The 27,889-nt window shown below is 42.1% G+C and overlaps 1 protein-coding gene across 23 annotated transcripts in view; it reads right to left on the bottom strand.

Annotated features, from left to right (window-relative positions):
* Positions 1 to 24,329, bottom strand: part of LARP4B (La ribonucleoprotein 4B) — a 91,538-nt gene extending 67,209 nt beyond the window's left edge. For 4 of the 23 annotated variants that reach the window (XM_023632216.2, XM_070254673.1, XM_070254679.1 and 1 more), the window contains exon 1: positions 22,812 to 23,095. The gene's annotated coding sequence lies outside the window, so the exon portion shown is untranslated. 23 annotated transcript variants of the gene reach the window in all.
* Between the last annotated feature and the right edge of the window lie 3,560 nt (positions 24,330 to 27,889).

Below are 27,889 nucleotides of genomic sequence, written 5' to 3'. Positions count from 1 at the left end.
AAAATGCATCCAGTTGGCTTGTTCTTTACAGTAAATGTTGGTATTATTTCGAAACTCCCTTCTTTCATACACTATATACACACACACATACTATAACAGAAAACGTAAGAATCACACTAACATTAGGTACTCAGATTTTCAGCATAAAAGAAGATACAAACATAAAATCAAATAAGCTAAGTAAAATCTGTATACTTTTAAAATTGGAAATGTAACTTTTTAAACTAAACTATAGCTTTTCCTGGCTTTCACTAGTTTTTCTACTAATGTCCTCTTTCCATTCCATGATCCAATCCAGGATCCCACACTGCATTTGGCTGTCGCTTCTCTTTAGTCTCCTCTAAACCGACAGCTCCTTAGTCTTTCCTCATCTTTCATCTACACTTCCCAAGTTATCTTGTAGAACATTGGTCAATTTGAGATGAATCTGTGACATCACACCGTGAAAGTGAGGAAGCTACCAAAGACTCCTGTGGTCATGTCACAGGAACAACAGGAAAGGAAGGGAGGGACTTCCCAATGGCCAACATGGAAGGTGAGAGTAGCAGACAGAACGAATGGATACAAACATATAAAAATCCACAATAGTTCAAACCACCACCACCACCACCACCACATGGGTCACCTCTGGAGGCTGTTACGACACCAACGCATTTTTCTGAAGACCCCTAAAGGGAAACAATCATTAGTCTGCCTTTCCTCCATGATTCTGTTTCAGTATAAACAAGCAGCTGATCAGGGCAAGCTGTTCTCTATACAGGAACCACAAGCAATAGATGGAGAGTGAATGAGAGAATCAGAAAATCAAAATATTGCAACTTCTAATGAAATAACAAAGGCAAGATCACTGATGCCCGCTGGAAGTAAGTGAAGAGCTGACGGGGATTTTATAATGGGTGGGTCAGATGGACACTGACTGAAGCCACCTTTCAATTTTATCACAAAAAGTGCAACACCTAGGTATTACATTCTTCTTGATGAGACAGAGTACCATCTATTAAGTATTCTTGCCAAAAAAAGAACCTGCATTTAATTAAACCTCTAGACCTAACTCCCAATTTAAAGGAAATTCTGGGGCGATGCATGTTAAATAATACCAACACAAAGTCATTAGCTAAATCCAAAATGTGGGGCATTCTACAAGACAGATGACCTCAATTCTATAACAAATCTAACTCATGAAAAAATGGGAGAGATTTTTATAGCTACAAAATAAAAAAGCTTTAACAAAAATAACCTTATGTAATGTGAGGACTGCATCTGGATTTGGATTCAAATAAACTAAATTTAAAACAACATTTATGACTGGAAAAACAATGTTGCCTAGGTAATAAAGAATATTATAGAATGATTATTAATTTTGTTGAGTGTAATCAAGGTGCTGTTCCTGTTTATTTTTAAAGGTCTTATCTGTATAAGAGATACAAACTAAAAGACTACAGATGAATTTACACATCTGGAATTTGCCTTAAAACATGCTAATAATTTTTTTTCTAAGTTTAAGGAAAGAAAAGAAACGAAAATACAAGAACACAGCAAGTTGATGGTACCTGAAACTAGAGGATGGGTACACTGAGGATTACTGCACTATCTTCTCTACTTTTGCGGTTAAAATTGTCCATAATAAAAAGTAAAAGAAAAATCTAACTAGGATATAGTATCAATATACATCTAAAACTTCACACACTTCTATTTAAAACTTGTACTAAAAAATTACACAAAAATATGTAAACCATTTTATGAACAATGCTCACAGCAGCTTTAGCAAAAAAACAGGAAATAAAAACATTTCACTATAGGAAAGCAGAAACTAATGTGATATATTACAATTATTTAAAATATTCACAAAGATTACATTAAGTAAAAAAAGCAGGATATAAAACTGTAGACAGTATAATTACAACTACATTTTAAAAATTCACATAACTTTGTGAATATTTAAAAACAAAACAAGTGAAACCCAAAGGAAATACACCAGATGACTGACAATGTGTGATGAAGTGTTGCAACTTGAGGATAGTGTTTTACTTTGTTTCATTTCTGTAGTCTCAATTTTTTGAATAACTTATTTTTATAATCACACATACTTAACAAAACCCAGTAGCCTGCCAATTCCACATTTACAAAGCAACAAGCTAATCTTCTGGGGTTCCAGGGCGTCTTTTATACAGAAAGATCAAGTAACCAGCAGGAAAAGCACCTAAGCCCCTTCCCAGCTGTTTGTCAATACAGATTAATAAAACTGTCATTCGGTGATTACAACATTTTCTTGCGAAACTATACTACTCAGTCTTGTTCTGTAAGATGGGCTCTCAGTGTAGTCAGGGTTTGTAAGTGTTCCCAGAGACCTTTTCTCAGGGGCCCACGGGGTCAAAACGATTTTTGTAATAATGCCAAGATGTTATTTGCCTTTTTCATTCTCATTCTCTCCTCACAAAAGTGCAGTGGAGTTATGGTGTAGTATCAAAGAAGAATCATCAAGGTTTTCCAACTACATATTGTATTTGTGTGAGGCCAGATTTCCTTCTCATACTTCAATCAAAACACATCACCAACAGAGCAAATGCAGATGCAGATGAGAATCTAGCCGAGATTCTATTAAATTAGGCATTAAACAGATTTATAAAAAATATAAAACCCTGCCACTTTCCTCATTAAATTATTTTCTGTTTTGGAAAAGATTGCTTTCTTTTCATAAATATGTTATTTCTATTACATGCAATGGGTTTGCTATTATTATTAAAGAAAATGTATTTTTAAAATTTTTGAGTCTTGTTATTTTTTGTAATTTTTATTTATTTATTTATTTTGAGGAATATTAGCCCTGAGCTAACACCTGCTGCCAATTCTCCTCTTTTTGCTGAGGAAGATTGGCCCTGAGCTAACATCCGTGCCCATCTTCCTCCACTTCATATGTGGGACGCCTGCCACAGCATGGCTTGCCAAACATTGCCTTGTCCACACCCAGGATCCAAACTGGCGAACCCCAGGCCGACGAAGCAGAACGTGCGAACTTAACCGCTGTACCATGGGGCCAGCCCCAAGTCTTCATTCTTAATATAGAGAAAAGCCATATAAACAAAAGCTCTCGGGGATCTTCAGTGTTTAAAAGTGTAAAGCAGTCCTGAAATCAAAATGTTTGAGAACCACTGATATATGACAAAACTAGTTCTGATGGACAAATGCCTGGTGTTCATGAATGGAAGACGTCCCATGCTCACAGATGGGCTGATAAGCTATTCTCATGATGGCAATACTTCCCAAATCGATCTACAGAGTCAACACAATCCCTGTCAAATCCCACCAGCCTTCTTTGCAGAAAATGATAAGCTGCTCCTGAAATTCTTATGGAAATGCAAGAGACCCAGAATACTCAATACAACATTGAAAAGAAAACAGTTGGAAGACTTACCCTTTCTGATTTCAAAACTTACTACAAAATGACAGCAATCAGGACACTTTGGTACTGTTGTAAGGAGAGGCATACAAATCAATGGAATGGAACTGAGAGTCCAGAAATAAACTCTTACATTTATGGCCAATTATTTTTGAAAGGGTGTCAAGATCCTTCAATGGGGAAAGAACATTCTTTTCAACAAATGGTGCGGGGACAAGTGAATATCCCCACGCTAAACAATGAAGGTGGATCCCTGTTCTCACTATATAAAAATTAACTCAAAATAGATCAAACACCTAAATGCACGAGCTAAAACTATAAAATTCAGAAGGAAACACAGGAGTAAATCTTTGTGAACATGGGTTGGGAAATGTCTTCTTAGGGCACCAAAAGCACAAACAACGAAAGAAAAAACAAACCGGTCTTCATCAAAATTAAAAACATTTGTGCTTCAAAGCACACCATCAAGAAAATGGAAAGATAACCCACAGAATGGGAGAAAATATTTGCAAATTATATATCTGATAAGGGACATACATCTAGAATAAAGAATTCCTGAAACTCAATAATAAGAGACAAATAAGTAAAAAATGGGCAAAGAGTCTGAACTGACATTTCCCCTAAGAAGATGTAGAAATGGCCAATAAGCACATGAAAAGATGCTCAACATCATTAGTCATTAGGGAAATGCAAATCAAAACACGAAATACCACTTCACACTCACTGGGATGGCTATAATCAAAAAGACAATAACAAGTGTTGGTGAGGATGTGGAGAAACTGGAATCTTAATACGTTGCTGGTGGGGATGTAAAATGGCACAGCCACTTTGGCAACAGTTTCAAAATGTTAATGTAGAGTTACCATATGACCTGGCAATTCCACTGCTAGGTATATAGCCAAGAGAAGTGAAAATCTATATATCCCCACCAAAACTTGCACATAAATATCCATAGCAACATTATTCATAATAGCCAAAAAGTGGAAACAACCCAAACAGTAAACTATTAGAAGTTACAAGCCTTATTTTCACACATGTGCCTGGCATACTTCACTGGATTTGCAAATAGCAATGACAGTATCATAGTTTGAGAATTTAATAATTTCTTAAACAATTAAAATAAAGTTATCATTCTCCTAAACAGAATGAAATTCTTTTACTGCATACAAAAGAGTGATGTGGAAACACGGCTGATTTGTCTCTGGATCAGAAATGTACAAAGGAAAGAATTAGCATTTTGGATCTCTGTTATGCAGTGATTATTCTAAGTGCTTTACATGTCACTAAATTAACCTTAATCCTCTTAGTTAGGTCTCATGCCCATCTAGCAGACTGAGAAATTGAGTTCAGAGATAACTTAGTCAAGGTCACAAAGCTAGTAAGTCCAGGGAGCCGAATCATATGCACATATAATTTCCACTATTCAACACAATATGCTTAGAATTTCAGTAGTGCAGGCAGCTCACCCTCTCAATCCATGCCAGTGGGCAATGGCCCCCTATGACGTGACCCTCAGAAGTACCTACAGTTCCTTAGTGGGTCTTCATTCCTCCTTTCCCTTTATGGTGATATTCATCTTGCACCAACGTACAGATTATGATTTTGGGATTTAAAATAAGCACTTTTTTAAAAAACAACATAGTGTCTAAATATGAGTCAAATACTTCGTTATTTTATACAACAAAAACAGTGATCTGATTCAACGCCAGAATAAAACTGGCTGCATTGAGAGATAATATTTTGTACCTTACTGGGGAATTTTCAAGTGTATAGATAATTTTTACTTTATGAGTTGACCTTAAAATGTATACATGTCACATTAAGATGAGATTCCAGTATATGGAAGCCAAATATAAAACCTCTTTTCTGAACCTAAAAACATTATTCTGAAGTCAGGAAGTCTCCACTCCCCATTCTCTATATTCGCCAAGCCCTTTAATACTTCCACTAACACTTCCACGCTTTTCTTTACACATTCTGTTCTTCTTGCCTGCAGTGCTCCTCCCTCTCAAAAGCATCGTTCCGATTCCTGCCTCAGTCCTTCTTCAAGCACCCACAGGCTTCTCTGCTGTTTACGGCAATGACCACATCCATGCCTCATCCCTACTATCCTGAGTTTTTCAAAGGTAATCCATGCATTTCATCTTCTACGTACAGGACACAAGAGAAATATATATTCCACCAATGATATGTAACAATTTACCCCAAAGAGCTTCCTTTATCAGTAACACTCCAATACATACGGTTTTACTGCAGTATTGTCTAAATACTCTGTTTCTGTATTTGCATCCACAAAATGAGGGAGGTGTAGAGTTTGCTAACGTCTCTTCTAACCCTAATTGTGATTAGGAGCAATGAGTTAAGGGACAGAACATGAGCAAAGAAGAGACAGGATAAGATGCTACTACCTAGACACGCGTTCTAAGAACTCGGGCATAACTATTAGGATCATTTTACAAAAACAGCAAATGAATGCTGAACTAGAGAAGTAAACAGTTTTACCTCAATATGGAAAATGGGCTAAGAACTTAGGAGACTGCCCTAATTAAGTACTATATGATCCTCTTTGAGAATCAATTAGAAGTCAAAATCTGTTACTTTCAATGTGTAAACATACTTTGTAGAAAGACAGTTTACCTACCAGAGTTTTGAAACTAAATAAACTCATTAAAAAAAAAAAGGTCAAACAAGCTAAATCAAATCATTAAAGCACAATCATAGCATTTGGTGACTGGAAGGACATTCATTAATAACAGTAACTTTCTTTCATGAATGCAATACACCCATCTCTAAACAGAGAAGTGTAAGAAAATAAAATAGCGTAATAGGAACTATAGGTCCTCAGTCATTTGCCTTGTGCTGCTGCTTAGATTATGCTCTTTATCTCACTGCTACTGGTGTTACTCTACAGTATCTAAAATGTACATTCCTGTCGCACAGCAGAATAATTTGTGAGACTCTTAGGGCAGATTAGTCCATGCACCTTTCACAGCACCTTTTGCCCAGATCATATACTCAACTGAATGTGCAGGGTTAAAGAGTGGAAAAATTTACAGACCAATAGATGGCTATTGCCTGGAAAGCTGTTATTTTAGCTCTTTGTTTTTCAAGATTCAATCTCTCTGATAGTACATTCTTTCCACTGAGTCTTCTCACAGCATACGTGTCACTCAAAGACACTTACGAATGAAAGACAGGAATCCAATCTCAGTAGAGTAGGCAGTTGTTTAATTACACATTTAAACTGGCACCCAGTACGGAAATATTCCTAAGCAGATGCTGCCGATAAACTTCAAGATTAATTCTTTTAATTTCCTTTTATACATGTACACCTGTGCTTCTACTGAAAAAGACAGCAGTGGGGAAAAGTGATTTCTTTTTTATAGTTTGATCTGGTTCTGCTTCTAGGGAGGGCATAAAATCAGACACAAGATGCAAAAACATTTCTTAGCCAAATACGACTGGAAAAGTATCTATATGAGAAGTATACTGAAAAATTACACTACTAAAATTTTCTAATTGCTTTTAATTTAGAACTTATCTAGTAATTCCACACAAAAAATGAAAAACGGTCCTTCCAGCTTTAAGACTTATAATTGGCTTATGACATATTATCTTGCCCTGGAAAAGACAATTATTTGAAAAGATCCTTTTAGCTAAGATTCTTACTAAAATACAAAACAAAACAGAGAGCTCAGATCATCTTATTAACCCTCTGGCTAGGAGAGAAGTATTTTATCCATTAAATCTCTGACAAACTCCAACCAACCACTCCAATACTTGGTTATTAAACAGCCTAAGTAAAACATTATCTGAAACAAGTGAAACAATACGAAGATGATTTTAAAAGCCTCTCTCTCATTTTGCACGTGGTTGTAATGGTTATTTTGTAAAAGTAAGTGCAAAGTTGATGTAGGGAATCACATCCTTAGAGATACGGCCTTTCTGCCCTGAAAGTAAAATTTCTTGTTCTGATCATAAGTCACTTCTTTTCCAACAGAAGAGCAGCTCCTGAAGCAGGTACACACTTCCTCACCAGAGGGAGAAGCAAATGGAGAGGGTCACAAGCACATTAGGTGTGTCTCTCTAAGGTGCAAGCTTAGCTCATTCACACATCTTCCGGAATGCTCCCAGGAAGTGCTAGAGCCAAACCTGCAGCATCCACAGGATACAATGCAGCAAGCCTACTTCATTTAACCTGAAATGGAAGGAGTAAATCTAAGAAATACTGTTAAGAGAGATGTTCAATTCCATAGTTAAAAAGCTAACTGTCCTGAGTCCAGCCTGTTTAGAACGTTTTCTGACCTCCATTTATGTGTTCATGAATATTTTTTTCATTAAGAACTACTTCTGGGGGCCAGCCCCGTGGCTGAGTGGTTAAGTTTGCGCACCTGCTTCGACGGCCCAGGGTTTCACGGGTTAGTATCCTGGGTGCAGACCTAACACTGCTCATCAAGCCATGCTGAGGCAGCATCCCACATAGCAGAGCCAGATGGACCTGCAACTAGAATATACAACTATGTACTGGAGGACTTTGGGGAAAAGAAGAAAAAAAAGATTGGCAACAGATGTTAGCTCAGGTGCCAATCTTTAAAAAAAAACAAAAACAAACACAACTACTTCCCATGTTGAAATGACCACCCCTGCCATGCTAGATTCACACTGTCTGACCCAGAAGTATGCCACACTGACCCCCATTAACTTCCACCCTCAAGTCCTTTTTAGATCTGTCTGCTCATGTGCTGCAAAGGCACTTTCAGCTGAACTTCTGCGCCTCTCTTATTTATGCCATCTCTTCTCTTAGCTACACACTAACCTCACTGATGGCAAGCAAAATGTACCTTGAGTCCAGAGTAGGAAAAAAAAAATTTACAGCTGACAATTCATGTGTAACATCACCTTTTGAACAAAGAGCAGAACTACCACATTCAACATCTTTTATAATTTATTTTTACCCTAGGAAACTGCACATATGAAGTTCATTAACAGCTTTGTTAATTTCATTTTGAATATGTGATCATTTTCTTGAGATTATTGACATTCTTCATAAAAATCTTCATTTTTCTCTCATTTACACTTGAAAACAAAAAATGATGATGGCCAAATGTAGCAATGGTACACACCTGTACCAAGGAAAAGTCAGAGTCAATACCACAAGAAAGTCTTTCAAGAGACCCAGAAGTCCTGTTCAAAAATGAGCTCCGGGGCCACGGGGCCGAGTGGTTAAGTTCACACGCTCTGCTTCGGCAGCCCAGGGTTTCACCGCTTTGGATCCAGGGCGCAGACACATGGTACCACTCATCAGGCCATGTCGAGGCAGCGTCCCACATGCCACAACTAGAAGGACCTACAACTAAAAGTATACAACTATCTACTGGGGGGGATTTGGGGAGAAAAAGAAAAAAAAAAAACAAAAAAAGAAAGATTGGCAAGTTGTTAGCTTGGGTGCCAATCTTTAAAAAAAAAAAAAAAGAGCTCTGGATGGTACACTGCTTCAACTCCTTTCAATGGAAAAAGTCTCTATTCACCTCACCCTTCTAATGAACCTTGCATTTCCTCAAGGACTGCTGATCCCATTCTACCGCACTTTCCAATTTATAATCACATAACCACAATTTTCACTTGAAAGTGCATAATACTTAAAGAGAAAGATGATAGCGATGGTAAACAAACTCAGAACTCAAAAATTTAAGAATGACATTCTCAGAGCTGGAAAGCAGCTTAGAGCTGCTTTAACTCTGGGCTGCTCAGACTGAGGCATGCTTTTATTCCTGGGAGGGTACCAAAGAACCAGAAGTAGAGATGGAAAAATTTTTGAAGTCCTGGAACTATACATAAATTGATTCAGTAAAAAACTGTACACCTGACACTGACAGAATATTTTTACTTCTTCATCCTATAACAGACCAATTTCTTAAAGTACTACCAAAATGTAGCTTTCAAGTATGTTAAAAGAAAAGCTTTGCTGCGGGGAAAGGTACTTCTGATCTATATTAATCAACTAACCAATAAATCAAAATAAAGCAAGAACATCTTGAATGCGCAACGTTTCTCCAAATGAAGGACAACGAAATTCAGCAAGTCATGAAGAAATTCCAAAGGGTCTGCAGAGCTCTAAAGCAGTAAACAGCTGTTTGATGCAACAGATGGTGGAAAACACATAAATATGGCAATCTGTCTTCCTAAAGTCCTTACTACAACCCTACAGGGCTTCCCTAAAATCTTACCTGAACATGCAAATCATCTTCCTGAAAAATTGAAAACCACTCAACAGCTTTATAAGTGGTGATAAAATATGCTTTACTTCAAGATCTATATTAATATGCATCCTTCCTTTCTTGAATTTAGTATTCCTAATAGATATATATTTCTTAGCACTTTGGTGAAAGAAAGGGAAGTATTCCATAACAATTATAATCCTATACAGCTCTTGAAAATCAGACCTCAAAAGTCAAGGCAAGAGACCCAAATACAGCCCAAACATAAGACAACTTGAAAAAACTTCATGCAAATGAATGAGTTTTTCTCAGTAGTTTCAAAATCAAAGAAGGTTTGGAGAAAAACAACCTGTTAAGTGAAGGAGCACTGGTCCTTTATCTGTGATCTGGATCCCATTTCCTCCGCTTTTCCTGCATCTTCAACTTCTTCCTCCTTGTCCCTTTGTAAACACGCCCAGCCTATGCTGTCTCCAAAGACAGGGCAGAGGGAAGGCAAGTGGAGAGGCGAGAGGGGCAGGGACAGGGAAGGACAAAACCAAGAGGCTGGGGGGCCTCCCTGGCAGGACGAAGCCTCTCCAAGGACACTGCTCCTTCCAAAATGGCCAGTGCCTACTTACTGCTGGATCTATCAAGTGGGGCGGGCCTCTGCAGCTCTCTTCCTCCACTCCAGTAGGGGATGCCCGCCTTCCTCCTCCCTCCTGTCTCATTCGCTCCCTGAATGCTCTCCTCCACACTCAGTACAGTAAAAGCTCTCTTGCCTTAAGCAATTGGAAGCAACTGTATGAGTGAGTTACACAGGTAATTCTAAAACTGAGACATGGATCCTTAACAACTTTAACTTGTATATGCTCCTTCACTTGGGCCTTTTCTGAGACTGAGTCAGTCTATTAGACGTTCCTATTTCTTTCTCACGTAAACCACAACCATAACTCATCACCTAAGACTTTCACTTTGTTTCTTTAGAGTACAACTTAGATACTTAAAACATCATCTGAATGGCACAATGCTTCTAGAATGATTATTCCCCAATTTTTTATGGTTGTCTTATCCATATACCTAATTTAATAGCAGTTGTCTTAGAGACATTTTTATTGAGACACTCCAAAATTTTCAAATTGGTCTTCCCATGAATAACTGTTTTTGTACTCTTTTATCAGTTTATATTAGTTAAATAATGTAGCTGCACTGATGGGGACAAACTGAACTGGCTTTTACAAGCACACAACTCAACCGGTAGGAAAAGAGAAAGAAAAAGCAACCAGGAGTGGCCAGCCCCAGTGCTCCTCACCCACAGCAACTGTGATTCCACAGGACGGCACACAGGAGCTGCGGCCTCACTTGCTTCTCTTATGCTCTTCCCTCTCAGCTGTTCATGGCTCCAGTTAACACCATACGCTGAATTTCAGTTCAACCATGCAAACATCTGGTGAATGTTTTTTGACCTACAGACTTCTCAAAATCAGTTACTAAAAAAATCCATTCCTACCCCTCCTTTTCATTTAAAACAAATAAACAAAAATGACAATCAACCCCTCCACCTCAAAGAAAGAGAGCAAGCATATCATCAACCCAGTTGCCCAAACCAGAAACCTGCCAATACATTTTCAATCTCTTCCTTGCAAATAAGATTCTATCTCCCTATCTCTATTGTTGCTAAATTGGTCAGATAACCATCATCTCTGAACTAAATTACTACCCGACTTCTTAAGTCTCCCTCAATCCCACCAATTCTCCCAAAGAATGACCTTCCTGGAACAGGAGACTAGTCTCCCACCTCTCAGCTCACACCTCCAAAGGCCTGCACTTGGGACACCGTGACCACAAGCAAGGCCAATTGAAATGTCACTCCCCACTGTCCCAACAAAGCCTGGGTCAAAAAACCTTTATACCCAGTGACACTGTGTGCTAAGGGAGTCCCGTCTCTCCAATACTGGGAGGGCAGGAATCCCTCTACCTTCTCCATAAGCTGTATTCCTGATACTATACTCAACAGACTAAGAATCTCAGGAAATACATGTCCAGTCATTTTGCCTTTAGAACAATAAACATGAGCTTTAAAATATAAAGCTCAGAAAACGAGATGATTCCAAGCGAAAGCCTCTGTTGCTGCATATTCCAAACGACGTGTTAATGTGGGAAAAGGCAATATTTTTAGGTTAGGGTAAAATTACTTTCATTTTATTTTAGATATTCTCTAGATTTTGTATACAGTCATGTCTCCATATCCACGAGTTTCACCTTCGTGGATTCAACCAACCATGGATACAAATTTCGCAGATATGGAGGAATTGAATCTATATGATTCAAAGGCAGACTGTACTCATTGCATCACCCCATTTTATATTAGGGACTTGAACATCCACAGATTTTGGTATCGCCAGCAGTCCTGGAACCAATCCCCAGCAAATACTGAGGGACAAGTGTATGTATATGTATATGTATGTGCATATATGTAAGTATGCACTTGGGATCTAAACATATGACTTAAACATTAAATGATGTTGACAGTAAAAAATTACATTTAATTATCAAAATAACAACAAATCATTGAAAAAGTTCCTAAGAGACAAACACACACTAAAACTATTACTTGTATTGAAGGCAGAGGTCAAAGATCCTTTTGAAAATGTGCTGACAACTGGAAAAACAGACACATACTAGAAATGTAAAACACAGAATCAGAAGTTCAATGAACCGGCAAGTCCATCTATGAAAGACAGGCTGGGCTCTGAGGAGGAAGTTAAGAGCAGGGGTTCAAGTCCACACCCAGCATAAACACTGAGACTCCCCAGGTGGAGACACCGGGCACTCCCATTTTACCTGTTGTGAGCATGTGCAGCCCAGAGCACATGCTTAAACAATGCAATCATTACTATTACTAGTGAGCCAGAGGCTGGACCTGGAATAACTATGAAATACCACACTGTACTCAGAAAGTAACAGCCACTGAGTCCAGGCGCAGAATCTAACCACAACCCTCAAATATTAGATATGACAACTGAAAACACTTTCATGTTTTCCAAGATGACTGCAAATTAATTAATATTAAAGTACAATGAAGATCCCCTAATATGAAGTGTTCCCTCCACAAGTGATACTATATTTAAAAAAAGAATATAAGTTCCACAGTTATGAATTCAAAAATATATACTACTTTGGATTATCCTTCAGTTGAAATTCCAAAGGAAATATCTCCTAGGCATAATACCATCTCCATTTTATAAATAACTGGATCACAACTCTTTGGTCAGTCAAATTATAGTTCAACAGACGAAGAACCTAACAACATCACCATAAAAGTTCTAAGCAAACTATCAGAATCAGCTCCAATAATGCTGAATTACTGCTCAGCTAGGTAAATGAACTTCCCTCAGTCCTATGGTGTGGGATAGCCCTGAGTTCAACGATCTCAACTATAAAAACTACCATTAAAACTTCCTGGTCAAAGCTAGCATTTCTGGTGCTTAGCTGCAGTTGTATGGCACATCCCTCAAGTCTATCAGGCTACTTGGATCTCAGGCTTTGGGCAGGACATCTACTTTCCAAGAGTTTGACACTATTTGTAATGAACTTGGGAGCAAGAAGCTAGATAGATCCCATTTTCTGCTCTTCCCTCAGTGTGTGATGTAAGGCAAACTGTCTCCAGGCCTCAGTTTCCCAAACAGTAAGACAGGTGTTCTGAAGAACAAATGAAAAAAGAAAGGGGGGAGACAAATACACTGTTGAAGGTGGGAATTACTGCGATCTGAATTCATTTCTCCCAGTTCTTAGGAAAGGTGCAGGCTGTTAAAATCTGAAATCATTAAACACACAGCAGGAAGTAGGCAAAAACAGTTGTTCAGGATGGAAAACTAAAGGCCAAGAGAGGTGGTGCAGTTCTCACAGCAAGTCACCTTCTCTCCTCCAAACTCTTTACAAAAAAGTGATGGGTGTGAAAAGAGGTGTTAACATTTCCAAAGCCTGAACACAGAGCCCTGCACCAGTAGCTTGGATATTATATTAAGTTTTACAACTGTCCACATGCTCCAGAAAGGAAACCACAGAGTTGATATGAATTTCTCTTAGACTATTTCTCAAAGATGACAGGTAAACTGCAGTCTGAACGTATGCTACAAACTGGAAGACCTGTTAGCACCTTCCTAAACAGCTTAAAGCTAATAGGTTAAATTATCTAAAGTGACAAATAAAACCCTTAACTTTGGGGCCGGCCTGGTGGCGCGGTCGTTAAGTGCGCACATTCCGCTTCAGCAGCGCAGGGTTCGCTGGTTCGGATCCCGAGTGTGGACACGGCATCGCGTGGCAAGCCATGCTGTGGTAGGCATCCCACATGTTAAGTGGAGGAGGATAGGCATGGATGTTAGCTCACGGCCAGTCTTCCTCAGCAAAAAGAGGAGGATTGGCAGCAGATGTTAGCTCAGGGCTAATCTTCCTCAAAAGACAACAACAACAACAAAACAACCTTAACTTTCCTGGAATAAACATGCTATTTCAACGTTTTACAAAGCACAGTTTAATAGCTGCTTTAAGAATTTGATTTAAGAGACCAGATTAGTGGTTACCAGAGGGGAAGGGAGTGGGGGGTGGGTAGAGGGTGGGTAAAGGGGCACATCTGTATGGTGATGGATAAAAACTAGACTATTGGTGGTGAGCACGATGCAGTCTATACAGAAACTGAGATATAATAATGTACACCTGAAATGATACCAAGTCATAAACCAATACAACCTCAATAAAATAAACAAAAAGTGATACAGAAAATGCTAACAACGAAGATTAAACTAAAAAGTATGTCATCTGTAGTCATTACATCGTGACTAGCATGCACACACACACAAAATGGAGGCAATACTTCTTCCAGTATTCAAAAACTATTACCCAATTCAGCAAAGAAGTCCTTCATGTCACTGACTAATGCGTGAAGTTCTGAAATAAATGCTGCTGAAGCTAAAAGAAGTTTCAGTTTAGTAATTCTAATTTGTTTGAGGGTGAGAAATAGTTTTACAGTTGATTACATATCAAATTTAATGACAATACATTTCTTGGGAAAAAAGGAGATTTGCATGCAACTTCATTTTGTCAAATAATGACTGACTTGTAGTAACCATTGGTCAGTTGAAATAAAAATTTTTGTTCACTGTAAAAAAAATCTGTTTTAAAATAAAAAACAATAAAATGCCAACAAAATGCTATAGCATACATAAAGTTAACACTTTCACCAATTTCAATTTTTCCTTTTAAATTTCATTGTTAAAGGTACACCTTGAAAAGGATCTTACATGAATTCTATAATTACAGTGCAATGGAAAACTGAATTTAGAAAGGAGACCAAAGTTATAATCCTTGCTCTACCACTAACTAACTAGCTGTATTTCTAATTAATTTTACCTCTGTGGGCTTCAGTTTCTGAGTTTTAAAGCTCTAAAATCCTAAGACTACAACTACAACATTACACTATTTTCCTAGCAGTTATTTTCAGAAACTAGCTATCAAATCTCAGTTAATAAAACAATATAGACCAAACCTAAAAGTCTCAGAAAATGATTCTCCTAATTCAAAGTGTTGTTTCATTCACACTAAACATATGAATAGTCAAAAAGAATTAAAGCTTTCATCTCAGTCTTATAATTCCAGACAGGTAACAACAGCACTGATGGAAACAAAATAACCCAGGGCCAGCTCGGCGGCCTAGTGTTAAATTCAGTGTACTCCACTTCGGTGGCCCAGGTTCGGTTCCCGGGCACAGAGCTACACCACTTGTCTGTCAGTGGCCATGCTGTGGCAGTGGCTCACACACAAAAAGAGGAAGATTGGCAGCAGATGTTAACTCAGGGAGAATCTTCCTCAGCAAAAAAATTAATAAAATAATCCATGTAACTGGATTAAGGCTGATTACTGGTTAATTATTATTAAACATTTGGTAAACATATTCTTTACAAATTGTCAATAAACTTACCTAACCACATCCCCACACACCAAAAGTAAATTGGAAGTTAATGATCCAGCTTTTATTTGCCCTGCTCATAAAACTACCTATTAACACAATTTGTGGCCATATAATGACTTCGGGAAAACATCTGATCTATGGCTTTTTATCTTGACCTGTAATCTTATGATTTCATGAAAAACTTATACTGAGTTAAAGTTTAAAACCCTCCACAACTGCAATCAAACACACACTCAATGTTCTGAACTTGAAAGGAACGGTATGCCCAGTGTCCGTGGGCTTGACTGAAGACCAACACGTGGCCATTTGGGATCTCGAGGCACTCTCACATCAAACACTGTACTCTTAACGATAGCTTCCCCAGGTCACAGCAACTTTCGAATTCTATGTGCCTGGATGCTTTTGCCATCTTACTGGTGATTCTATTTTCTACTTCCAGACCTGCCACGCTTCAGTTTAACTCTCCTGCACTGAACCCTGAAAGATAATGACTTCAGCAGAATAAATGAAAACTCAACAACATATACAAAGAAATGGGAAGAGCCGCACACACAAATGGCGGCTCCAGCGAAGGGCATCATTCAATACTGCGCCCTTTGATCTTCCCTGACGGCCCTTCCCTCCCCAGATATTTAAGGTGTGAAGAAGCAAATATTGCTGATTCATCAGCTACTCATTCGTACAATGGTCTGTACTCCTAGTGACCTGGTGAAGGGAAAACCGGAAACAGCATTCTAGTCTGATAACAAGTATCACTGGAGATACACATGTTAATCTAAAAGGAACATGGAACTCACAATGATGCTGGGGAAAGTTTCATCCAAAAAGGTTTTCACGCTAAGCTCCCATACTAAACAACAATCAGCATACTATCAACTGTTTGAACATTTTTACCTCCTAAAACACAAGTAAAGAGAGAGTGCTTTTGCCTTCTAAATGTCTAGATTTTTAAAAGGTAACTTTCCACAAGGACTTCGAGTCTACTCTTAAAGGTTCCTGGTATTCTCTGACTGTGGGGGGTTGAGCAGTGGATTACAGCACCACATACAGTTTGGATGTAAATACACACACACACACACACACACACACATATACATCGTAAGGCAGAAATTATACAGATGGTAAAATCTCAACAATGAAATACAGAGATATAATGTCATCAGCAAAGAGAAGGAAAAATCATGTTCAGAAAGTATAAAGTCTTTAAAGAACAGGTTTTAAAGGACCTGATATTTGCAAGAAAAATATCTGAAAAGGGAATGTTTAACATGTTCAGAGGAAATAATCACTGAGGCAACTTGTAAATCTATATCAAATTGGTCACTATTTTTTATCCCTATATTTTGAGCTTTGACAATAAAACAAAGCTTTTTTAAACTTGAAAACAAAATATTCTCATTTTTCATAGATGTTACTAAAATAGGAATCCGTTAATTAGTCTGCCTTAATAAAAGCTGAAATAACAAATATACTTTAAATTGACAAATGCTAGCAGATTTAAGACGTACATTCTAAGTATTTTTAAGCATATGTGATGATGTGTAACGCAAACGAAAGAGCTTCTTAGCAAGCTAGTCTCACTTAGACCAGGGCCTGGCCTTTCCCACGGAGATCAACACAAGAGTGAATAACAGTGCTCTCCACCTTGGGGCCAAGCAACATCCCCGTCCGTGTGTGCCCATTCCTGCCCTCCATGCCACTCTCCACAAGGTAGAATGATCACTTAAAAAGGCAATTCGGGTCAGGTAATCCTCCTGTTCAAAACTCTCCAACTGCTCTTAGGACCTTCCAGGCTGTGGATGATCCAGCTGCCACCTCAGCCCGCCCACCTCACTCAGCCTTGTTCAACTTAGTTCCTCCAGATTGCCGCACCCCTCCCGAGCTCAGTTTTTGCACACTTACCTCTCTGCCTAGAAGACTGTCTCTCTCCCACCTCATCCTTCCTTTAAGGAAGTCTCCTCATCCCTCAAGGCCTACATGATGGTCTCCCAGCACAAAGCACCCTCATACCTCATTATATGATTATCTACCTGCCTGAGTGGACAGCAAGCTCTAAGAGGGCAATTTATCCCTTCTGTTCACCAATACAACCTGGGATTTACTCATAAGGTGTCTAGTGCATACTATGTACCATTCTAAGATCTGGGCTCACACCAATGAACAAAGTGGACAGAAACCCTTGACTTCACAGAGTTTACACTCAAGTACGAGAAGACAGATCACGCATAAAATATGGAAATCACATGGCATGTTATAATGCAGTAAGTGCTACAAAGAAAAATAAAGCGGGGAAGGGAGATAAGGGGTGCCTGCCATAGGATATGCTATAATAAATGCGACTGTCACTATGGGACTGCTCAAGGAAGTGTGGAGTTGAGAGTCATCAACAAGTTTCATGAACAGAAACTTCAAGAGTTCAAATGCCAGTCTACTTTACTTTAAAACAATTCACTTTCCTAATTCCTCCTAGACCACAAGCCTTAGAGAAAAGTTCTAGTATCACTCATCTTTGTACTGCTAGTGTCTGACTGATCAAAAACACCTGCTCAAGGCAAGCATGAATTCTCCTCTTTCCTCTGACTGGCCCTCCTCCGAATCAGGCCATGGAGCAATGATTCTCACAGGAAATGAAAAATAGAAAAATCCACTGAAGTTTAAAAATACATTTTCGCTATTGTGATTGCTTTAATTTTGGTTAATATAATTTGTTTTAATTTTAAAGCAAAATAAAGACAGTAAGAAATATTTGTTAACCAAAATGGGCATGTCTTTAAAGACTGAGAAGGAGCATAATCTGGAGGTCCTGTAAATTACTGCATCTAAAACACGGTATGCACCAGATGTAGCTATAGGTAAGTCAGTTAACATTTTATAAATATAATTTTTATGCACTTCCTATTGCATCCCTTTTGAGTGAAAATCTTCATATTTGCTTATGAAAGCACACAAATGTATGATTTGCAAAGAATTTCTCTAAAAGGGAGGTGGGAGGTGTCTTTAGGTGTACCTTAATCCGTCTAGTTGAACCAAGTTTGCTAAATATCTGTAGTGTACTTGACCCTAAACTGGGCAAAAAGGATCCTGCCCACAAGGAGATTATATTAAGTAATTAGGTGCTATGGAAACAGAAGCACTCAGCACCATCTTAGAAATCAAGGCAAGGATTCCTGAAAGACTCCTGAAATGCCTTTATAAGGATGGGTTAAGGAGGTAAGGTTTTTTTAAAAAAAAAAAAAAAGAAGAAGGACACTCGATTTCAGGCAAAGAAACTACAGAGAGCAAAGGCAACACCATTTGCAACCCCAAGGTATTATGGGTGGAGGCAGTGGTCAGCACAGGCTTACCAAAGGTGGTCCAGCCTGCAAGGAGGAGGCAGAGATGGCAAGGCCCCTGAGTGTCTCTTATTTAGGCAGAGATAGTCACTGTGGAGTTTTTCAAAAGGGCCTAAGAATCAGGATATGCCTTTAAAGTAACCTCTAGCCTTATGTGATTAAAATGGTGTACATAAATAGAGAGCATCTTATTTTTATCACACAAATACTATCTTATCAGTTTTTAAGCCAAAACTTTTGCTTATATTTCATAAAGAACATTTATGTTCATAAAGAACACATTAGGAACACATCTGTTCATAAAGAACAGATTTGATAAAGAACATTTTCAGTGAAGAGTAAGTCTCATCCCAATGATTATCAAACTCCCCCTAAAAATTAAGTAGCATGCTTTCAAATAGGTTAAATATGAAATGTCCTCCATGTTACACAATGCACTCTATGGCCCACGTCTCACTAGCGGGAAAGGGGCTGACACTAAACAAGGAACCAGACCACAAGAGAAGGCACAAAAGGAGTGCCATCACTCACCTGCACCCTTCATGATTAAGTAGGAGCCACAACAGCTTCACCAGGAAAATGGTGAAAAGACAGTTTATAAAGGCTCTGAAGGGACAAAAAGTATGGGAGCTTTGGGATGGGAGAGATAAAAAGGGAAGGGAACATAAGCTAATAATTTTCCCTGTTCCTAAGGAAGACTTTTACACGCAGGAAAAATAAAGCGTTAGAACGTTAGGAGGAAAACATTTCCATGTTGGAATTTTCTTTCTTTTAATAAGAGAACCTAATGGCTTTCTACCTTACAATACCATATTCTAATAAAGAAATTCAATTTCTAACCAAGATAACTCCAGAAGAAGTAGAGTAGCTCCAAAGATATCGAGAAATGCAACAGTTAGGATAAAAAAGTTAAAACTGAATGAAACTAAACTAAACTCAGCTCTGGTGAGTTGAACCCTCTCAGCAGGCAGTGCCTCACATACTGTGTTCTCTAAAACTAGCTCTTACAGAAAAACAAGCACTCTATACAGGAATAAAGTTTTACAAAAGAGCTTAAGCAACAAAACCCAGCAGCTGTGCCTGGTTTTTAACAATGTGTTTTCCATAAACACAACTTCAGTGTTTGTTTTCTTCTCTCCAGTAGAAAAACACTGAGTCAATGGTGTTATAGGAGGAATTAAAAGAATATACTCTGAGATTTTCTTGCATTTATCAGTTGGAAAACAAAATCCCTAAATATGAGAGAATTCTGCAAGACTACAAGCATGTGTTACGAAAGCTTATTTAAAACTTGAGCCTGTTAAAGGCTCATTAGGACAATGACAGATGGAATTTAAAGTCGCATCTATCTATGCAGTTTTTTACAATCTCTAGGGACCATCATAAAGATAACACGTTACTAAAGTTAAAAGACCTGGATTATAATCCTAGCTATCACCAGGGAAAGTATGAACTCCAGCATGACACTGCAACAACAGTCAAAGGAGTCTGTCAGCCACTTCTTGGCTGGTGACATCAACCACAGGTCTATCACTACAAAAACTTATAAATACTGTTGCAAATCGATGTCGAGTAGTGGGGCCAATCAAAAGCACTATTTAATGTTATTACCATTAACAACCTGATGTTCCCAATCTGCACTTAAGTATGTTAAAATTATGTTTTATATGTGAAGACTGCTTCATAAAAACAAGCGACTAAGTAAAATATTTGTTTCCACAGAGTTTCAATATGTACTTGTCAAAATTTGTGCTTATTTATGGAAATCATATTAAGTTCAATAAAATCTGCAAATCTCAATTTTTTAAAAGTGCAACCCCTAGGAACATTAAATAAAATCAAATTTCTCCCTAAATGTGCTGCCATTTAATTTTAGCTACTCTTCTTCAAAACACATTAAAATGAATGCTAGGACACTCTTGTACTCACATTATCATCTATCTTCTCTCTAGCTCCTATTCCAATATAGTATAACTCCTTTCTCCAAATACACATTCCATCCTCAGAACCTGCTTTCTCTGCCCAGATACATCTGATCAAGCAAAAAAAAATTCTCTCTGCTAATAAATTAAAATTGAGGGTCACAGAAAGAATACTGAAAATAGTAATAAGGTAAATACCATTTTCAAAATTCTGAATAAGAATCTCAGTAATAAAAAAAAATAGTAGAAACAGCCAACATCAGCATGTTAGAACAGCCCTATGGGGCTATTATTATCCCCTTTTTGGAGATGAAAGTGAAGGACCAAGAGGGTAAATTGTAATAAATAACAAGCCATGCCATTCTTTCACGTAAATAAGTCAACTCACATTAACTTTTCAAAATACAGGATGAAATTTGTGTCTAACAAAACGCAAGTTTCAAAGCGAAATACACAAATCAAATTTATGCTTGAATAATAAATTTACTAATCTAGTGCCTTTCAGAAAGTATTTCACGTTAGGAACTCAAACAAACTTCGGTCAAGAGACTTCTTACACCTTGATTATAAAATTGCCTGTCAATACATTAAATGCAGAGAAAAGCTGAAAAGCCACAACCACCTCAACTTCTGTAAATTACCCCGACTGTAAATTAGAGGGAGCCGGGTGGGGAAGTATGGAAACTGCACTTTGCACATTCTATCTGACCACCACAGAGAAGTGAACATCAGTCTCCCTGCCGCCACTCCCCTAACCCCCGCCCCCCGCGGTCTCGGCAAACTACAACTCAGCACCTATTTCAAGTGCATTTTAAATACTTCACACAACTTAAAGTAAGAAACCACCTAAATATCACGAGAAAAAACTTTCAAAAGGCAAAATAATTTACAATGCTTACTTACAATATTCGTCTTCAAGCTGGCATTATCTTTTCTTAAAACTGTCCCACATACCAACTGATATCCCTGCACAGTCCAGGGACATCCTGCTTTCCTGCTGTTATCCAAAAGTCCAAATTTCCAGTTAAGATCACAAGTTACAGCGCAGCCAGGGAGAGGGTCTCCAACGCCTAAGAGCTACCCTACAGATCCTCTTCTCAAGTTTCATCTCAGCCAAAATCAAAAACCGTTTCACATAAAGATGAGGGGGAAAGCAAGACTACTTGCACGAAGAGCCGCAACACAAAATTACATGAAATCTGAGTAACTCAAGTTTACGCTCGGATTGGACACGACTGAAAAGCAGGTGGTGAGAGACTCCTGACCTGGCCCTTCCTCGACTGCGCATCGTGGCCCTATTTCGAACACAAGACATCTTTATATGTCACTTTCTTCTAATTCCTTCAGAATCTGCCTCTAATGAAGCCCACCGAGAAGAGAACGGGAGCTTCCCAAACACACACCGAGCAACACGATCCCCACTTCCTGGTCCGAATGACCCCGTCCCTCCCCGCCCGGCCGGCCCGCGGCCGGGGCTCCGGGGCGAGGGCAGGGCGAGGCCGCCGCAGTGCGGGCCGGACGGCGGCGCTGCCCGGACCCCGGCCCTGCCCCCACTGTAACCTTGCCCGGCCCTGGCCCTACTACGACCCCGGCCCTGCCCGCACTATACCCTGCCCGGCCCCGGCCCCGCTCAGACCCCGGCCCTGGCCCACCGGCCCGCAGGGCTGCCAGGCTGTAACCCTGCCCGACCCGGCCCTGCTCAGACGCCAGCCGTGCTCGGACCTGACCCACGGCCCTGCACCCGCCCCTGCCCGGCGAGACGCCGGCCAGCCCGGCCCCTGTCCCGCCGACACGCCAGCCCGGCCCTGCCTAGACTGGGGCCCGGTCCTGCCACTGCCCAGCCCGGCCCTGCCCCGCGCCGGCCCCGGGCCTGCCGGGCCGCGTCCTCCGGGAAGATGGCGGCCCGTGACAGGCAGGCGCGGCGCGGGTCCGAGGCGGGGCCGGGAGCGGCAGGGGCGCGGAGGGACGGGAGCGGCGGCCGCCGCCCGCCGTGCTCACCTGTCAGCGCCGCCGCCGCCCGGCCGCCGACCGCCGCAGCCCCGGTGCCCGGCGACCGCGCTGCACGCGGACGGGCCGAGAGGGAGAGGCGGGAGGAGGGGCGCGGCCGGCCCGGACGAGCGGCGGGGGCGGCGGTCGCGGGCTGGCGGCGGGGCGGCGGCGGCTCCTTCCCGTTTCGGGCCCGAAAATGTCTCAACCTCGCGACTCCGGCGCCCCAACGCTCCTTCCCGTTCGCATGAGAACACACAGCTCCCGCTTCCGGGACTCAGCGGAAGTCCCGCCCCCGCGCCCGCGCGCCCGCGCACTCACCCGCCGGGCCTGCAGACTGGCGCCCGGCGCCCGGGAGACCCTCGCGTCACGGAGGCGCGGCGCTCCGATTGGACGCGCGCGGGCCCGGCCCGCCCCCCGGGCCTCCCGGCCTTTCCGCGCGCGCACCCCTTGCGGCGGCGCCGGTGATTGGCGCGGGCGCGCACGCAACCACGCCCCGCTCACGCTCCCGGCCGGCCCGGCGCACGCTCCCCGGCGGGCCCCGCCCCGCCCCCGGCCCTCACCCCCTCTGCCCGCTGCGGCCTAAGGAGCCGGCGCCACCGCGGGACCAAGACCCCTGTCCCCGTCACCCCAGCGACCCCCGTCCCCTCACCCCGGACAGCGACCCCCCGCCCCTCGTCACCCCAGACAGCGACCCCCGCCCCCACTTCACCCCGGACAGCGACCCCCGCCCCCCGTCACCCCCGACAGCGACCCCCGCCCCCCGTCACCCCCGACAGCGACCCCCGCCCCCCCCTTCACCCCGGACAGCGACCCCCGCCCCCCTTCACTCCGGACAGCGACCCCCGCCCCCCCTTCACCCCCGACAGCGACCCCCGCCTCCCTCACCCCCGACAGCGAGACCCGTCCCCCCCATCCCGGACAGCGACCCGCCCCCCTTCACCCAGGACAGCGACCCGCGCCCCCTCACACCCGACAGCGAGCCCCGCCCCCCTTCACCGCGGACAGCGACCCCCGCCCCCCCTTCACCCCGGACAGCGACCCCCGCCCCCCGTCACCCGGGACAGCGACCCCAGCCCCCCCTTCACCCGGGACAGCGACCCCAGCCCCCCCTTCACCCGGGACAGCGACCCCCGCCCTCCTCACCCCAGACAGCGACCCCCGCCTCCCTCCACCCGGGACAGCGACCCCCGCCCCCTCCGGCCCCTCCACACCCCCCATGACCCGCTCGAGTGATCTGGCGGCCCGGTGGAGGTCGGGGTCCAGGAGAGCCCCCTGAGGGCGCTCGGAGAAGGCCGTCGCCGGCCTTGTGGGGTCCAGTGGGGTCCAGCCGGGCCGTCTGTCGCAGCTACATTCTCGCGATTTCAGGGGAACAGCTGAAGACTCCGGAGTCTCCCAAACATAGAACATCTCACCTGCCCCGGCCCGTTTCATGGGGAAGAAAAGCTCAAGTGTGCTCACTTCCTTTAAGCTTGCTGCCTGATTTCCTGTCTACTTGCTCTGATTGATTATTGATTATATAGATTGCAGGATTTAACCCGTCTTCAGAAGACTTTTCTGGGTCACTTCTCCATGCGTCTGTGCTGCTTGTCCGTTCCTCCTGACGGTATTCAAATGCCGACAGATCTGCGTTTTGGACGTCCATGTGTTGTTTGGGAAGATCAACTATTGCCATCAGTGTTGGATGCCACCTGCTTTGTGATACGTTGTCACCTCCTAGCTCTAAGAAACTTGCAAGTTAGATAATGATTTTCATAGCAATGTCTTTAAATAGTCATGTGAGCCGGACATTTCCTCGAATGTTGAAAGCATGTACGTATTTCAGAAAAAGCAGAGTTTTAAGCTCACTTTCCAAGAGAACCTGTTGAACGTGTCGCAGAGCCCTTCTCAAGCGCCTCGTTTATGCTCACCTCCACCTGTAACCTCTCAGAGCCAGGCCCCACTCTCCGCCAGTGAAATCGCCGCTAGGCCCAGAGATGTGGTCCACCTTGGAGAGATCAGGAATCCTCCAGTTGGTAAGTTAGACTTCTTCTGCTTCGCTTGTGTCTACATTCTGGCAGACGTTTTGATATATAGAAAAATTCCTAAATTACAAAAGAGATTAAACCTAAATGGCATGAGAATGCTTTCTGTTGAAATGACATCTCTTACTTTGTGTTCACATTGTGTGATCCTGTCTGAACAACCAAAACCAGCTTTTTGTTCTCCTAGGATTTTGTTTTTTGACCTGCGTTTCAGAACAAAGATCTATTGTCACCTTGGGATATGCGGTTACAACATAAAACGCATTTTTATGGCATTTTTACCTAGAAAGATAAGACCAATTTTGAAACACTGCTTCCCCTGTGCGCGCCGTTACATATCCTACCTATCCCACCTAAAGCCTCTTTCCTCTCCCCCTGAGGAGGGTTTTGCCCACGGTTACTTCCCTCCATTTGCTTTCACAGCATCGAGGGGGGCCTCTGCTTGTGGTGTCCTCGCCCCATCTGCATCGCGCAGACAGACTATCCTTGAAAGCCTGCTCACTGTCAGCCTCCAAGGACAACCTGTTGTTCGCCCCGAGGGTGAAGTCCAAGTTGTGTTTTATGGGCTGCAAGGCCCTTCGCAGACTGGCCCTAGCCCGAAGCTGATCCCTCCATCTCCTTTCTGCCCTGAGCTTAGACCCCGCAGCCTTGCAACCACACTCACTTCACAGGCATTGTTTAGGATGTCAGGTAGTTGCTGGGTATAGACGTGGGTAACACGCTAGGACCGTGCTGTTTACAGACAGGCAAAGCACCCCGGCGTGGGGAGTCCTGCTGCAGAGGCAACAGGAGCAGACGCCGGACACCTGCTGCTGGGACGGAGCATCCTTCCTGTCCTGAGCATGCGGGGCCTCCAGGGTCCTTCTCTATGCTCCTCCCTCTGTCTGGAGCGTCCTTCCTCAGCTTCCACTGCTGGTAAGGTCTGGCTTATTTTTCCAGTTACAGCTCAAGTGTCAGCCATGTAAATCTTTTCCTTTAGATAGTAGATTTCCTTCTGGGTCCTTGTGGTACTCTGTTTACAGGACCCTCAGTGACCACTGGTCAGTCAGTCCACAGGTGGAGACCGAGTGACAGCTAGCACGGGGTATGCGTGTGTGTGGGTGCACACACTGCCTCCTTGAAAATTAACCAACAAACAAAGCAAGACGTTATTCTCTTAGTAAAGCCCTGAGTTTCAGCTAGTATCCAAGAACATTTTTTTCCTTTTATTCTCCCAGCATTTTGCGTAAAAAATAAACACTTTTTCTTCACTGTGTATATCATCATTGAAGATTACCGTATCTGTATGTTAGCAAACTCATTTGTGGCTTAACCACACTGCTCAAACTTTATTCCTGATGATTTAGCACCATTCATTCACCTGTCAATTAAACAGACACTCACCAAGTCCCTACTCCGCCTCAGGGGCTGTGCTAAGTGCTGGGGAGATGGCACAGAGCAGCCCAGGACAGAGGCAGGTAAAGAGACGGTAAGGGAGGCAGAGGAATAAGGATGGCCTCGGAGTGTGCACAGGGGGCCCGGGGAGCAAGAGGCCAGCTTGGAAGGAGTCAGAGAAAGCGATAACTGAGCCAAGACCAAAGAGACAAGAGTGGAGGGGCTGCCAACAAACCTTCCAGCAGGCAGGGAGAGGCCGGCGCTGGTCAGAGAACAGAAGTATTTGAACGTGAGATGCAGAAAGCCAAGTTAGGGCAGTGGGTGGAGCCTAGAGGGGTAAGTGAGGCAAGAACCCCGAGAGTCGTGTGAGTCACCCAGGTTGTTTGGATTTGGTACAGAGTCAAGATTTTATTATGAGGGCTCATAAAGGTTTTAAGCTCTGGAGGATCTCTGGCCCCAAAAAGCCACCCAAACAGAACTACAGTAAGGAAGTAGCTTAGTCAAATTAAGCGGAAGTATCAAAATGAATAATGACAGTAATAGATTAGAATGCATTGGAAAAAAAGAATGCATGAGCTCATACAAAGAAATATAAATGAGCAAATAAAAAAATAATAGAAATGAGGAAGGAAAAGGGAAAGCTTTTTCTTTGCAGTAGAATGCTGACTAATAAAGAGAGAAGGAATTATTTTAAAAATTACCACATGGCAACTATCATAGAATTTATCTTGGCAAGAATCATTAACGAATGCTAAAATCATTGGGTGAGAGCTGGTTGAGGAACAGGTTGTGTATGCCATTTCACAGCTTATTAATTCCTTATTGCTTATTAATTTCAAAGGGAGGAAGAGTATTTTTTACAATGCGTAAATATGGTGGACCCCATCTTAACCAAGAGATAAAGTTGTCATCCCCAGTAATGGTGGCCTACTGATATCATGTGACACAGCCTCAGTTATGTGGCCTTTCTGCCAAAACTGCACAAACTAACCATGAGGAACAATCACAAACTCAAACTGAGGACATTTTGCAAAATGATCAGCCCATACTCTTAAAAAATGTCAAGGTCATGGAAGACAACAGGGGGCTGGCTCAGGCCTGAGTGGTTAAAGTTCCACGCACTGCTTCAGCAGCCTGGGGTTTGTGGGTTCGGATCCCTGGCACAGACCTACCCTACTCATTAGCCATGCTGTGGAGGCATCCCACATACAAAGTAAAAGAAGATTGGCATAGATATTAGCTCAAGGCAAAACTTCCTCAAGCAAAAAAAAGAGGATTGGCAACAAATGTTGGCTCAGGGCTAATCTTCCCTCCTCCCCACCCCCCAAAAAAGACAACAAAAGGCTGAGGGAGTTTTCCAAATTAAAGAACACTAAGGAGACATGACAACTAAATGCAACAAGTAATCCTAGATTAGATCCTTGATCAGAATAAAATCTCTATAATGCACATGACTGGAATTTCAGTATGGGTTCTATTCCAGTCTTGTAATCAAGCTTAAATTTCCCGAATTGGATTTATTTATAAATTGTTTTATGGCTATGTAAGTGGATGTCTTTGAACTTAGGAAATATCAACTGAAGTACTTAGAGACGAGGGGTCAAGATATCTGCAAGTTTCTCTCAAATAGTTTTGTGAAACATACACACACATACTTAGGGAATATGACAAAATCTTACTTGGTAAATCTAG

Source organism: Equus caballus, chromosome 29, assembly GCF_041296265.1.
Source record: "Equus caballus isolate H_3958 breed thoroughbred chromosome 29, TB-T2T, whole genome shotgun sequence".
Lineage (NCBI taxonomy): Eukaryota > Metazoa > Chordata > Mammalia > Perissodactyla > Equidae > Equus > Equus caballus.
The sequence above is the reverse complement of the archived record's forward strand: the minus strand, read 5'-3'. Positions and strand labels throughout refer to the sequence as shown.